The 16,568-nt window shown below is 38.3% G+C and overlaps 2 pseudogenes; one reads left to right on the top strand and one right to left on the bottom strand.

The window, feature by feature from the left end:
* Positions 1 to 6,881: 6,881 nt before the first annotated feature.
* LOC102885599 lies at positions 6,882 to 8,111 on the top strand (annotated as a pseudogene).
* A 6,809-nt stretch (positions 8,112 to 14,920) lies between these two features.
* On the bottom strand, positions 14,921 to 15,039 carry LOC112484545 (annotated as a pseudogene).
* Positions 15,040 to 16,568: the final 1,529 nt, after the last annotated feature.

Genomic DNA, 16,568 nt, shown 5'->3' with positions numbered 1-16,568 from the left:
AAATGTATATATATATAAAATCTCACCTCTTCTTTATCCATTCATCCATTAATAGACACCCAGGAACCTGGCTACTGTCAGTAATGATTCAATGAACATATGGATTCACATGTCCTTTCAAAGTAATGTTTGGGGTTTCTTCAGATAAATACCTGGAAGTGGGATAACTGGGTCCTTCTTAGTTTCTTGTTATAGCCTTTAATTTAAAGTCTATTTTGTCTGATAAGTATCGATACCCCAGCTTTTTGTTTGTTCATTTTTATTTACCTGAAACATCTTTTTTCATCCCTTTACCTTCAGTCTGTTTGTGTCTTTTGATCTGAGGTGAGTCTCTTATAGACAGCATATGTAGGGGTCTTGTTTTCTTTATCTATTCAGCCACCCTATCATTTGATTGGAGCATTTAAGTCATTTAAATTTAAAGTAATTGTTACTAGACATGTAGTTATTGGCATTTTATTATTCATATTTTTGAACATTTTTTCTTTTTTCTTTTTCTTAAAGAAGTTTTTCTAACATTTTCTGTAATGCTGGCTTGGTGAAGATGAACTCCTTTAGCTTTTTCTTGTGTGGGAAGCTCTTTATCTATTCTTGGATTCTAGTAGATAACTTTGCTAGGTAGAGTAATCTTGGTTGTAGGTCCTTGCTTTTCATCACTTTGAATATTTTATGCCATTCCTTTCTGGCCTGCAAAGTTTCTGTTGAGAAATCAGCTGATCATCTCATGGGAGCTCCTTTGTAGGTAACTAAGTGAATCTCTCTTGATGCTATCATGATTCTCTCTTTGTCTTTAACCTTTGGCATTTTAATTATGCTGTGTCTTGCTGTGGCCCTCTTTGGGACTCTATGTGCTTCCTGGGTCTATTTCCTTCACTGGGTTAGGGAAATTTTCTGTCGTTATTTCTTAAAATAGGTTTTCAATTACTTGCTCTCTCTCTTCTCCTTCCTGTATCCCTATGATGTGAATATTAGTACACTTAATGTTGTTCCAGAGGCCTCTTAAACTATCCTCATTATTTTTTGGAGGGGGTTGGAAATCTTTATTTTTTTTTCTTACTGCTGTTTTGACTGTGTTTTCTGCTACTTTATCTTCTAAATTATAGATTTGATTCTTTGCTTCATTTAATCTACTGTTAATTCCTCCTAAGATTTTTTCATTTCAGTTATTATATTCTTCATTTCTGACTGGTTCTTTTGTATGTTTTCTATATCCACATTTATGTTCTCTATCTCTTTGTTAAAGTTATCACTGTGTTCATTTACTCTTCCCCTAAATTCTCTGAACATCCTTATAACAAGTCTTTTGAATTCTGTATCTGGTAGATTGCTCATCTCCATTTTGTTTAGTTTGTTTTCTAGAGCTTTGTTCTGTTCTTTCATTTGGGACATATTTCTTTGTCTTCTTATTTGGCTGCCTACTTGTGTTAGCTTCTGTGTATTAGGTAGAGCTGCTACATCTCCTGGTCTTAGTAGAGTGGCCTTATGTAGTAGGCATGCTGTGGGGCCCAGCGGCACGGTCTTCCCTGGTCACTTGAGCCAAGTTCCCCAGGTATATCCCTTGTATAAGTTGTGTGTGCCCTCCTGTTGTAATTGAGCTTTGGTTGCTGTTTGCTCATACATGGGAGGGATTGACTCTCAGGCTGATTGGTTATGATGACTAGCCATGACCAGTGGATATGAGCTGTTTTGCAGGTGCAGACACTACAGATCAAGATTTATTTTAGAAGGGCTCTTGTGCCTGCCCTTTCTGCCCTTTAGGTGTGTCATCCTCTGATGTGACCCCAGGTGGTACTCTGGCTCAGACTGATGCTAGCCACTGGGCATGCCATTCAAGATCTCCTGGGAGGGGCCCTGCCAGAGGTCAAGTTCAGCTGTAGCCTGTGCCATGCCCAGGGCCACCTGACACGAGCCACCAAGCAATCTACAGATGATTGCCACCCATGCGAAGCTTAGAAGTGCTTCCAGAGGCCAAGCTGCACATCGAGCCCAATTGCCACTAGTGCTGAGCTTAGGGCTGCTCAGCAAGAGATACAGGGCATGGTGAGGCCAGAGGCTGCTTGTTTAGGTTTTGTGAACCTTTGAGAGATTTTAGAAAAGTCCACAGCATGAGCCAAATAGGTCGTTTGTATGGAAAAGCCACTGGAAGCAGCTTGGGTGGATCTGCAAGTTGGGAGGATTGGTGTCTCAGGAAAATGTTAGCTATGTTAATGGAGACTCAAATATGACACCTGCCTGGGTTTGCAAGCAGTAGGCAGGGGAGGGCTCAACAACGGAACAATGCCCTCTGCCACACTTCTGTCTTGGAGAAAGCCACTCCTCCAGCCTTTGCCCTGAAACCAGACAAGTCATTCTCAATATGCCCCTGTGCTACCCCAGAGCTGGAGCTTAGAGTGAGTAAAAATGTCACCAAGTAAGTCTACCTGTGTGGGCCTTTTTTTTTTTTTTTAACATAAAGAAGTATTTAATCATGTATAGGAGGAATGAAAAGGACATAGAAAAACCTAAGAGTTAACACTGATAAAAAAAAAGTGTGGTAGGGAGCACCTAGAACTCCTACGTCTGCAGGCTCTGTAAGAGGAAGTCTGTAACTTCCTCAGTTCTCCGCCTCACTCAGTCACAATCTCCACTGGTTTTCACAGCCAGAGGTTGTAGGGACTTCTCTTCTTGGTGCTGTAACCCTGGGCTAGGGAGCCCAGTGTGGATCCAGACCACTTGTTCTTCCAGGGTGACTGCCACAGCCAAGAAGATTCTCCCAATTCTTAACTGCCACACTTGGGTGTGGGAGCAGCCCATTTACCATCTCCGTCCCTCCTACCAGTCTCAAGGTGGCCTCTTCTATGAGTCCCAGTTGTAAGATTCTGTTCAGCTAGACTTCAGGTGACTCCCAATGTTGGCAATTCTGTAGTTTTAATTTTGATGTAGTTGTGACAAGAGGCAAGCTCAGCATTTACCTACTTTACCATTTGACCAGAAGCCTAAACGTAACTCTTATATGCACTAGGAAATCAAAAAATTAATGTAACTTACTTTATTGAAATATTTGCTTTATTTCAGTTATCTGGAACCAAATCTGCAATATCACTGAATTATGCCTGTAATTGATATTTCTGGTTTATTCAACTTTTTCTTTTCTGATGTTTTGTCTGCTGGATCTATCTCCAACTTTGAAAGTCAATTCATCTATTTCTCCTTGCAGTTCTATCACTTTCTGCATCATGTATTTTGATATTTTGTTGTTAGATGCATACACATTAAGAATTGTTAAGTCTTCTTGGTAAATTGACTCCTTTCTCATTATGGATTGCCCTTCTTTATCCTTGATGATATTCCTCGCTTTGAAATCTTCTTTGTCTGAAATTAATATAGCTACTTCAGCTTCTTTTGGTGAGTGTTGGTGTGGTTTATTTTTATCCATTCTTTAGTTTTACTCTTCATGTCTTTAGATTTAAAGTGGATTTCTTGTAAATTTCTTGAGTCTTATTTTTTATCCACTGTGACAATCTTTTAACTATTCACATTTAAAATCATTATTGATATAGTTGGATTAATATCTACTATATTTATAACAGTCTTGTCTTTATTATCCTTGTTCATTTTTCTCTTTTTGTCATTTGCTCTTTTTTCTTTTGGTTTTAAGTGAGAATTTTATGTGGTTTCATTTTCTTTTCTTAGCATATCAGTAACACTTCTTTTTGAAATTATCTTAGTGGTTACCTTAGAGTTTGCAATATACATGTGCAAATAATCTAAGTCCACTTTCAAATCACATTATATCATGAGTAGTGCAGAATTCTCTTACAATAGAGAATTCCCGATTCCTTCTTCCTAGTTCTTATTACATTGTTGTATCCATTTTACTTATCCATATATCTTATTCATAGCTATAATCAGCCAATATGTTGTTTCTATTATTATTTTCAACAAACTGTTATCCGTTAGATCAATTAAAGATTAGAAAATAATAAGAGTTTTTCTTTTACTTCACTTAGTCCTTATTCAGTGCTTTCCTTTTTCTTTGACATTACAATTTTAAAGCAATATACAAATGGGGTGGAGGGGAGAAAGTCTAGATATAAACTGTGAATGTGATGTCTTGGCTGACCAAGACATCACCTTTTTCTGCTGTGGTCTAGAAAAAGTTGCTTCACATCTCTGGATTTCAGCTTCTTCACCTGTGGAATAGACAGTCAACTGAAATTGCAATTAATGCTAACATTCTACTATTCTAGAGGATGATTCTTTAAAGAATGGATAGCAAAAATGTGTCCAATTTATTGCTCACAATCTTGGTTCTTATACACAAACTACTTTATTGGCATTAAGGAAATAACTATTTAGATGTCAGCAGTGGATATAGATACTCAATTTGGCAGCCTTCCATTTTCTAAATGAAAAAGAAAGGTTCTGCTGGTGCTTCCATTTATTTTAAACATAAGAAATATAGTTTCTGATGGCTAACAGATCTCCTGAAAACTAGATAAATTAGACTCAGTTGAGCAAGACAGTTTTTGAATAGCTGATTAACTGAAAAAAGAACAAAAACTACAGATATTAAATGCTGATTTTCAGCCCTTAATACTCAAATTGTTGAATTTGCCAGTAGAATCTGTTGGAACATGAAAAGTTCAGTCAGTCACCTGGCTATTTCGGCTATCATGCTCCAAAAATTGTTTTCTTCTTTATAGATTAGAATATATTTTTGTGTAAATTAGACCAAGTAGTTTTTCTTTTGTTAATATGTATGCAAAGAATAATTTCGCTATTTGGCTGTATGAAATATATTACTTTTTTGTACTTTCATTTTCTAACCAATTCATATATCATTCACTCCATATATATAGCACATCGGTTACTCTTATAAAGTTTGGAAATAAAGAAATGAAAAAAGATAGGCCAGTCTCCATAGAGTTCACAGTAGGAAACAGAAACATCCTAGTGAAGGTAGGTTTTGAAAGTTATACCCGAGCTAGAGGAATTAATTTGAGAGTCAACCTATATATGGTTTTTTTCTCAGATGGAATCTTGAGAATCCCCAATATTCAAAGAGTCTCAGTGAGAGGAAAATAAAAACTACTGAAAAAAATTAAGAGAAGTAATTACAAAATTAAAATTTTGTCTTTCTTTAGATTCCACTAGAAGCAGACCCAAGACGAGGTTTGAATGCAGAGAATTTATTTGGTGAGTAATCCTAGGACGTGCCAGTAAAGAGATGAGACAGGGAAGAGAAGAAAACCAATAAAGCCTGCTTTACGGAACAAGTTACAGTTGTAAGCAACTAAAGATTAACTTCACTGGGGAACTCTGAGCCCCAGTGTTAACATGTGTCAATAAATTGTCTTGCCTGAGGGATAAAGAGGCTGAAGTATCTGTATAGCGATTGCTGTTAGTCACTGCTTGGGGTGGTCCTCAGGGGTTGTTAATCCCCTGGCACTGCTGGCCTATCGCATGTGCATTAGGGTGGGTTCCAGTGGTTAGAGAGAACCCTCAGGCAAGAGAGGATCTGGTGCTGGTGGTTCTAAGTCTGGGTATCATGCACAGAAATGTTAAGTGCTTAAAAGCTGTGGGTGGACATAAATAGCACCTGCTACAGTTTAGCGCCATGGGGACCAAGGGAAGAAACAGTTTCTGGGAGGAGGGGTTATTGAACAATGTCAAAAAAGACTGACTGAGAATGAGTCATAAGCCAAGGAGAAGGTGCTAATAGAAATAGAAAAAGTGGAGATTAAAGAAGAGAGAGAGAGAATGAGTAATCAATAGAGTAGGATGCAGGAGGATATGAAATGGGTGTGTGTGTGAACATTTATAACTAAAATAAAAATGTACACAAAGACAAATTAAATAAAACTATCATTAAAAATAAAAATACCCTTTTATGTTTTAATTCTTATATCAATATATCCAGGAGACTCTCCTTGAACTCTCAAGTCTCGCTTAAATGCCACTTCTTTTCTTTCCAATATGCCTTTTGCTTATTTTTATGATAGAATTTACCATACAAACTCCAAATTATTTATTTACTGCTTTTGCAGAGATGGTATCAGGCAAAGAGAGAGCTTAGAGCTCCATTTGGTTCATTTGAGCTATAAAGCTGTAAATTGCTTTGTTCTCAGCAAGTTTAGGATACATGAATAGAAACTGAACAAGCACACCAGATACAAACCTGGTTACAGTGTCCATCCCAGACAGAGTAGTCATATCCTTGATGTTTTCTCCTCATATATTGATGAATTGGTGCACTGCAGCCCATAATTAGAATACGAACTGACTTCTTTTGAGCAATTACATTTTTCTTAAACAGGCTCTAGATGGAGATATTCATCTCTTGTTCTTTTTTTTTCTTATCAAGTTAGGTGACCAATATACTCAACACCAGAAATAGTTCCTCATTTTTAAATCTCTCGAAGGTTCAGAAATGATTTAGGGTATTATTTAAGGCAGATATGATATAAAAATATTTTTGAATTGTTAATTCAGATAATTTATTAAAGTAGGAAATTGCTGTATGTTACCTCTTTCTATACATGCACATTTTCTAAAAAAGATACAAATCAATTGCCTTTTTATACGGAATAAATTTAATCAGAAATACAAAGGAGTTAAAACACTCCCATTAATTTTTTAAAAAATCTGCACTATTTAAACAAGAGAAAATAGCAAAGTCAGTTGACAATAGAAAAAAAAAAAGCAAAATTTGCAAACGTTCCTGCACAGATTTTAACATTTAGGTAAGGCTTAAGGAATTATTATTATTATTATTATTATTATTAAATAATCATATGCATCACTTTCCCAGTATATGAGTTATTCTCTACCCTGAGTACATAAGTTTAGAACCAGGAAAAGAGAAGGAAAATTAATATGGATCCTAGAGACAGGGAGCGATGGGAGGAGAACGCAGGTAAGCAACCTCTGACACACTGGGCAAGCATTGTCATTTAGCAGGTTCTGTTTCCTCCGCTGTCAAACGAGGAAAATTTTTCGTGCTGTACTTATGTTGTAGACTGACTAAGGTAAGCAAAAAAGTGATTTCGACGTGAAAGCGCGGCGGGGTGGCTGAGCCTGGAGGCCGCGAGTGACCTCTATGCAGAGCCCTCAGGATGGGGCTCTGGCGGCTGCTCCTGCTTGTGGCTGCCTGCACCTTTCTGCTGGTACTCGAGTGCTTGGCCTGAGTCCGGAGCTTGGACCTCAGGGCCTGCAAGGCAAGGGGCCCGCCCTCGCCCGTTGGCTTTGGCCCTGGCCCTGCAGCGGCGCTCGCACTTCTAGGGGCTCTTCGACCCTCCACCCCATGCTGCTGTGGAGAGGCCTCCTCCTGGGATAGCCTGAGCCAGCTCTGAGCTTCCTACAGTTGGCACGGCCTCACCTGCATCTCCATCGCCTCCACCCTTCGCCTTCTGAACCGAGTGGAAGAGTGCAGAGTTGGTCGTCCATTCCTGAGAGCCCCATCCACTTAGCATTCGGTGTGCCGTGGTGGCCAACAGAGGCGTCTTGAACAGTTCTGGCCAGGGCTGCTGTACCCAAGCCCACTACTGTCTTCAGACCCAATGGTGCTGTGATCAAAGGCTTTGAGGATGATGTGGGCACCAAGACATCATTCTAAGGCTTCCCTGTGAACAGGATGAAGAATTCCCTCACTCACTGTAGGGACCTGGGCTTTGCCTCCTTGCCAAGAGGACAAGACATGCTCTATGTCTTTGTCCCTTCAAACATCCATGACTCCATGATGCTGCAATTAGCCATTTTGGGTCCTACCAAAGGGGACGTGCTTCAGACCTCTTTTGGAACAGATGCCCATGCAGATAAATTCAAGCTACCATGTCCAAACTTCGTCTTCGACCCAATAGAGAGGTTTTTGAATTTGAGCTTTATTAACACAGATACTAAAGACCTATACAAGCCTAGTACTGGGGCCTTAATCCTGCTGACAGCTTTGCATACCTGTGACCAGGTTACCACCTATGGAGTTATCACAAGAATCTACTGAAAATTTTCTAACACTATTTTGACGACAAAAGAAGCCACTGAAATTTTATGTAAGTCATAGTCTACTTCTTGAGGCCACTCTGTGGAGAGAATTGAACACAGCTGGCATTATTCAGCTGTATCAGTGCTGACTCCAGTGTTCCTGAGGCTACTGCTTCTCTTTGCAAAGCCTTATCTCTCATCCTCTGAGGGGCTGAAACCTTTTTCTTGTCTTTTTAACCTATGAGAGGAGCACCATCTCTCTTCTCCTCTCCCCTTCTTTCCAACGGGGAATTTGGGAGGTAGGTTTACAACTCTGACCAAATGTGACAACGGATCTTGGGTCTGGCTCTTCCAAGAGTTCTCCCCTCTGGGTCTTACATGGACATTCCAACTTTAGCCAAGGAAAAATGGACTACTTTGCTGGATTTGTTCTAAGATGAAAGATAACAGGCCCAAGAAGATAATATGTGCTGTCAGGTAGCAGAGGCAAGCATACCTCAAAGTTGAGCATTGTGAAGCTGGCATTTGGTATTGTGACGCTTTAGGAATGTCAGTCCCTCCATTTCAGACCTATAATTTAACCAAGATCAAACAGAATTAGAGTCAACTGCACAAAGCCTTGCCCCAAATGACCCCACTAGTTATGTCAGGATTTCCCAGAAACAAAACTACTCTACAGCAACTCAAGGATACGTCTTAAGAATCTTTTTGTAAGTTGTTAATTCTCTGAGGACATGATCAACTTGCTTCTGCCCTATGAGGAGTGGAGCCTTCTTGTCTGATAAAGTGGGAGCACAAAAAGAAGCAGAAAAGAAAAGACAATGTAATTTGAGTTTAAATAATTACATAAATGACCAATAATCATTTTTTTTTCTTTTTTTTGCATTGGGAATATAGAGAAAGCATATAATATTCAAGATGAAGTGTGAAGATCATAGAATTCAAGAATTAGGTGTGGTTTCTGAGTGTTTGATGGAGGTTTCAATAATACTGAAGACTGCCTACCACTAGAGTAATGAACCCTCAGTCAAGTCATGATTTCACTTACCTTGAACTGAGGTAGCTGATAATCAGTTTAATAGTTTTAGACAGATCAGAGCTGTACCTTCTGGGCTTTTATTGGGACTTGGTTACTTCCCAGACTGATTTAAGGAAGTCTGTCCACCCAACATAATATCGCATACAGCCCATTTAACCAAGCCTTGTAATTTAGGGTCTTGGTAAGTAGTACCTTTGGGCAGTTTATTCTGCTACACCAGGTGTTTAGCTAACAAGAGACTTTCCAAGAGAGCATTTGCCTTGTGCAGTTCACCAAGGACCAGCATCTGCCCTTCAGTTCTTCAGTTTTGGAAGACAGATTTTATCAGCACACTTAACACTAGGAATGAACGAACTCGGTAACTAAAATCAAGAGATTAATGTCTATTAAGCTGCCACTGTAATAAATTTACAGAGGACCTAATAAACAAAAAATGATTGTGACAGTGTTGTAAAGGATGTTATATACAAAGGAGATATTGCAACAGCCTTTGAATGTAAACAGAATATCCAGGACAGATCCAGCCTAGCAGTAGAAGCTCAATTCTCAGAAATAAGAAAGTTGTATATCTAACCCCTTGATCCACTTTCCTGAACTTGAAAAGCCAGTTGATTTTTTATGTCCCTTTGTTACATAATTGGCAAAAGCGGAATATGGGTGAAGCACCAAAGGTGAAGCTGTCTGTAAGTATAAAGTGCTAAGATAATTAGCCACAAGAGATTGCTTTGCTAAAAGAAGTTCAAATTTTCCAAAACTCTAGTTGGTGAGATTGTTCTTATGCTTTTCAAGTGGGCATTTGAACTTTCAAGATGGAGAAACTTTCTTGTTTTTACATGAGGGGTTCTAGGGGTGGGATAGGACTTTCTTCCTGTCACCCTTGGGTGATGCTAGGTCGGAACAAGGAGCAGCAGGGTTGAATTGCTTCTTTAGAGCAGACTGGGCAGCCCCACATGCTAAACCTAGGTGCACTGTTCAAATGCAGTCATTTTTTTCATACTCTTTTACTGAGAGGTGCTACGTAGAATACTAATTATAACATACACAAGAAAACCAACCCTTACATACCCATTACATTACTGACCAGCACATTTAGTATCTACTTTTCTTATCACTGTGAATAGTAGATTGAACATTATCTTATCAGCTAGGTATGGACTGACCCTATCACACATTCATGGCCTACTGGCTGCATTGGTTACCCAAAGGTCTCTAAAACTCATGCTGAATTTTCTTTCTTCATTTTGAATGATACTCACCAGTCTATGTTTACTTTCCTGTGGTCTTGTTTTATGTCATCACTGTATGTTCCGATGAACGCTTTTGAGTAAGGATATGAATGTGGTCACATTGCAAGTTTTGCAGTGGCCAGAGACATGACACACAGGCATAATCTCAAGGATATTGTGGGTTTGGTTACAGACCGTTGCAATAAAGTGAATATCGTAATTAAACAAGTCACACAATTTTTTTTTGTTTCCTAGTGCATGTAAAAGTTATGTTCATACTATACTGTAGTCTATTAATATGCAATAGCATTATGTCTAAACAACAATGTACATACCTTAATTAAAAAATACTGTATTGCTAAAAAATTGCTAACCATCATTTGAGCCTGTTGGAAAAATGGTGCTGACAGACTTGCTTAATACAGGGTTGCCACAAATCTTCAATTTGTAAAAAACGCAGTGTCTGCAAAGCACAATAAAGTGAAGCACAATAAAATGAGGTATGTCTGTAATTCTAAGTGTATGCTGCTCAGAATGTATTTCCATTGAGCTTATAGTGCAGATTCACTAAGCAATTGCATTTCCAGGAGAACATTTCTGTCCCACTGCTGCATTACAGTAAAGTTACTTGCAGAATATTAAGGTAAGAATGTGAATTTGGAATCAGATAGACCTAGGTTTGAAGTATGGCACCAAAAAGTAATAACCGCGTGACCTTCAACAAGTTGTGTAATCTTTTGAAGTGGATTCTGTAGAACAGCATTCAGATCCTCCCCTTCAGGACTGCAGCACCAGTTCCCCCATGTGATGAGAATGTTGAAGGCTGGCAGCTCTCAGTCCCTCTCTGAGAATTGCTCTCAGCTGAAGGTTGCCGCTTCACTCAAGGTTATATTTCCTCTCTGGGCAGACTTTCTGCAATGATTGTTTGATGCAGAAGTTTCACTTTTGCCTTGATTTGGGAAAATCTGAAAGACTAGCCCAGTTCCAGAGATTCCTATGGGATCATTTGAGGTTGCAGTTCAGTGTCTTCGTCTGCCCAGTCCTCTGCCCAATCCTCCACAAATGGTTCTTCCCAATAAAATTACTGAATGCAAATAGCTGATTCAGAGTCTGTTTCCGCTAATACATACTTGCAACCTCTCTGAATACCTGTTTCCTTGTAATAATATTGACCACTTTACAGTTTTGTAGCTAATTTAAATATAATAATTTATAGAAAATATGTCACTTCCTGACACAGAGCAAGTAGGTAAAGAAAGACGTGCTATTACTGTTCCTGTGAAAACTTGGAGAGGGGCTTTCTTCCCCAGGTTTTTACTTCTGCCATCCTTTTTTTCCTCCCTTTCATCACTAGGCTTCTCAAATGTCTATTTTGTGTCTGCCATAGTCTTTTCCTTCTGCAGCACTATTCTTAACCATCTGTAGTGTTTTGGTTTGTTTGTTTGTTTGTTTTGTTTTTTAACTTTCTTGTTAATAGCCTGTATTCTTCATATGAAGTAAGGCCTCAAATTAAGGCTCAAATGTGTTCCTTGACATTTGGGATAAAGCAGGAGTATCTCAAATGGCCTAATCACAAATTGACCTCCCCACTCTGATCCTGGGAATAAGATTTCAGAGTTAAACAACCCTCGTTATCATGGGGTCCAGGCACCGTCCCTGCTTCAGTTCCCTGCAAGCCTGAGGAATTATTCAGAGGAACCAACCACATCCTCCCATGGAAACCAGGAATCATTCCATCCTCTTGAAACTACAAAGCCTGGCTCCCACTGCCCCACTTGGTCACTGCTCCCATTGCAACCTCTTGTTGTCCTGCATGGTATGTGGTATACTCGTCTCCCCACTGTGAGTACATATGACTAAAAAATTGCTGTCAATATCTGTTCAATGTCAATTGTGTGTTTGTCTAGCTCCATAACCCAAGGTAAAAATCTGTTTTTCACCAACAGGGTGAAGATGAAGTGATTAAAACACTCCAGAAATAGGGCCTTTTCAGTGGTTCACTTTACTGTTATGAACTTCTATGTCTGAGGTCAGAATAGTGACTAAGGCTCCAGTCAGTTTTAGAATGCCTGTATCTGCAATAACACAGGCATATCAACCCTTGGCATCTTATTTCAACAAATACTCCCTTGGTTACTTCTGCAGTTGTTTCGTCACGCAGGCCGCAACATATTAATGAATTTTGAATGCCTAAAGCCTCCTTAAGGAAACTGAGATGGGTTTAGTGCTTTAATCAAAAGATACAAGTACAATGAATTTGTTTTCTCAGTCATCAAAATGTCCTCCCAGCTATTAAATTGAAAATTTATCTAAGGCTTTATTCTTTTTATATCTCACTTACCCCCTTTAAGCTAATACTTTCAAGTATCTCTATTTTGGCATCACTCATTTGCATGTTTCACTTATCCCCTTTAAACTAGTACTTTCCAATATCTCTCTATTTTGGCTTCACTCCTGAGAAGTTTTATATTTTCAACTACCAAAGGGGTAATTCGGATGGCTTCCTGCCATCAACTCCGATTCTACATTTTAAATTCATTTGAGTTTCCTACAATACACATTTTCTTCTATGCTGACTTACTCTTAATAGTTCATTTTCTCCACCTACAATACCTGGCCTCCCTTGCAGATAGTTTGGAACCATATGCTAGTTTAGCCAATAGACTGTGAGCAGAGACGGTAGGTGTAGCTTCTGAACCAGTCATTTAGGAGTCAGTATCTTTCCTCCATTTCTCTTTCCTCTACAGTGCCTTAGAAGCTAAATGTTTTTCATGTCATATCTATAAGCAGGAGAGTGTCTGCCCCACACTAGAATTTAACAGAACATGAAATAATCTTTTATAGATTTAAGGACTAAAATGCCCATATTTATTTGTCACCAAGGTTTATAGTGCCTACTCTGACTAATAAGAGTTCCTGGCTGGGTACCATGTCAACCTGGAAGTCACGCCCTATCCAAAGAAGGCAGCCGCTCTGCCATAGCACATTATTTGCATGCACAGATGTAATAGTAATGCACCTAACATGATTTTATTAGGCAAATTCACAAATCAAGAATTTCCCATGTAATCTCTTAATGTTTAAAAATTGGTTCAAATTTTTTAATCACTCTTAAGGTCACACAAAATGTCTATGGACAATATTCTGCTCATGGGCCACTTGTTTACAATTCACGAACCAAATGATCTTTAATTCCTTCTCAGCTCTGTTATGCTATGATCCTGTAATCTGAGAAATACCACTATACCCATTGGGCAGATGTTTACGCACTGGTCCAGAATAATATTATTGAATAATATTATTGAATAATATTATTGAAGTATCTATTGTATATATCATAATCCTGCTTTAAAAGCAACGATGCAAACAAATGAACAAAATCCCACAGGGAGTTTCCTTATTTCCCACCTACATGCTTCAGTTTTTCTCTTTGGTATTTAGAGCCCTCCTCAATATAGAGCTACTTGGCCTTAAAACCTCATACTGCCCACTCTAGGCAAGCTTGTCTTCACATAAATGTGCTGTATACATTTATTTCTCTTTGTATAACTTTTTTTCTACTGTGCCTCATGCGATCATCTATGTTCCTCTGCTTAGCCAAATCATATCAGTCCTTAGGGACCACTCAACTTTCAAAGCAACCTTCCTTGATCACTAAAGTCATCACTGAACCACTTTTATTTTGAATCCTTGAAGCATTTATAGCTCAGAACACATAAATTGCCTTTAAACACATTATTTTGTATTAGTAGTACTATTTCAAATAAATTAGCACTTTCTCTCAAACCAGAATGAGGGCTGGGCAATATCTTGACTCGTGACACTTTTATATTTCTCAAAGTGCTTAGCACTGTTCTTTATTGTGTGTCACATTTTTCTGTCTCACTCAGACTGCTAGTACCTAAGACTTGATCACTTTAATATTCCTCCATTACAAATGTAGTTTGTAACATCCTTTAGTATGGATAAGTAAGGTCATAATTTGAAAGCAGCTCATATCAGGTAGAAGGCAGAGAGAGGGACAGAGAAAAAGAGAGTAAGCAAGTGGGTAGAGGCCAGAGGCAAAGGACAGAGCTGAGAGCTGGAAGGTCTGTGTATCAAGCAGCTTTCCCCCATCCTGCCCCGCCTCCCTTAATTTCTTTAAGCTTTTTATTTTGTTCAGACTGCTGGACAAGGCATTTATCTTCTAGCACATCTCATTAATAATCCCTAACCAAATGGAGGCAAGAAAAAAAGGTCATGATTATCTAACAGTTAATTTGAATCCCCAAATAAATTATAAAAAAATCAAAATATGTTTTTCCAATCATTTTTTGTATTGGTAAAGACAAAACCAAGTTCACACTGAAAAGAAAAATCTGTAGGGTTGTATAGCAAGCTAAGAGCATCATTTTTATACACTAAATAAATCCTTCAAATATTTACATTTTCAAAAACTAGGTCAAAAATTTGCTCTGACATTAAACTGGACTGCAAATGCTATCTTACAAATAGTATAAGCATGTCACTGAGGTTGGATATGTACATGTGAATATTATTTACATGTGAAATGGCTGACACTTCTGTACATACTATTTCTTTTTCTTTCTTTCTTTTCTATTATTATTATTTTTTTTAGGCGAGGCAACCCTTGGTTGACCTCACAGTTTGCAAGGAACTTGTCAGCTTACGATCTCTTATTTTTTATTTTTTATGCCTACAACACCTGGTCTTCCTAGGTGGTCTCCCATCCAAGTACTAACCAGGCCCGATCCTGCTTAGCTTCAAAGATCAGACAAGATCGGGCTTGTTCAGGGTGGCATGGCTGTAGATCATACTATTTCCAAAAGTAGTTTTATCCTATAAAAATTGTTTAGACTATCTTGAATCAAATTGCAACAAAAGAGCAAAAGAACATATTTTGATTGTTGTAGACATTTTCTCAGACATTTTTAGAAATTCAAAAATTTTAATGCTTTTGGGACTTAAAGATTGCTGAGCATAAAATAAAAGTCAACACTACTTACAAAATACCCTAGTATAGAGAGCATATTCAACACATCCAAGTGGAGAGCACATGGTAAATGTATATTACAGAACATTGGATTCCTGTTGTTTTATTCTAAGTTTTACGTGGCCTTGGATCCTTAAAAGATGGAGATTTAATCACATAATATTGTATAAACTTTTTTTTGTTCTAATCACCAACTTTAAAAAGAAGTACAGCGGAAATGTATAGACCTTTATATACTTACACTTTTAAGGCCAATTTAATTTTTATTGTGATGTGACATTTTAATTAACACATGCCAAATATAAAAATAACTGCATATGGTTTTGTCCACAACATTCAAGTATTTTATTGCTAAAATATTTCAAAATGAACCTAGTAAACATTTTCCATTTCTCATAGCCTGAGAGATGAATCCAACTATTTTTATCAATTACAACTAAACTGGAACGAGAACAGCTGTGCTAAAAACCTGCAAAACAAAGCCAGTCATCTAAAAATCTAAACCACTAGTGTTTTCCATCCAAGATAGAAAACTGAGCACCCCAAATCAAGAGAACCCCATGATTAATTAAGTAACCAATCAACGACCACTTTGCTGTTATTGGAGCTAATAGTCATTCGAAGCTTGAAGGTTCTGCCTTCATTATTATTGGTGATTCCTAGAATCACAGTTTTAATGTCAAATAGGACAGTTCTGTTGACTCTCTTTCCCAGGAAGTAATTGTGGGCAACCGATTGGTCATTTGTTTTCCATTTACAAAAATTGCACCATTTGTATTAATGCATACAGCTTGATCCTCCTGCAGACGGTCATATCCATTTTGTGCTTCTGCACACACTTCTTTGGTGTCTCCTCTGCTCAGTTGTCTCCCAGTTTCAACTCCAAATGTTAATATATTTCCATAGTAATAAATTGCAGTGCTACAGTTGGAGAGACAGTAAAGCACATCTGTCCCGGGACTAGGCATTTTACACTCTGTTCATGGCATTTGTTTCGCAGACCCTGACCTCCTGGTCTCTGATTTCTGCTCATCTAGAACTCTGGACCTCCCTGCTCATTTCTGTCTTAGTAGACTCCTCATCCTGGCTTGCCATCTTCCTGGACTGCAGAGTCTGCCAGGCTCTTTCTGCTCCAGAGCCTTTCTCTCTCTGGCTCATTCTGAACAAAAGCTTTGCACAACTTACTACCCTGTGCTTTCTTCTTTAGTGATCATAGGTTTGAGAGAGAGTTTAGCTAAATGAACTTGCTAATCTTTATTGAATAGTTACAGTATACCAGACACTGTTCTAAATACTTTACTCATATCAACTCATTTAATTCTGTGGTGACCATGCGAGGTCTATATTA

Source organism: Pteropus alecto, unplaced genomic scaffold (genome assembly GCF_000325575.1).
Source record: "Pteropus alecto unplaced genomic scaffold, ASM32557v1 scaffold117, whole genome shotgun sequence".
Lineage (NCBI taxonomy): Eukaryota > Metazoa > Chordata > Mammalia > Chiroptera > Pteropodidae > Pteropus > Pteropus alecto.
Note: the sequence above shows the minus strand (reverse complement) of the source record. Positions and strands in the feature narration are given on the sequence as shown.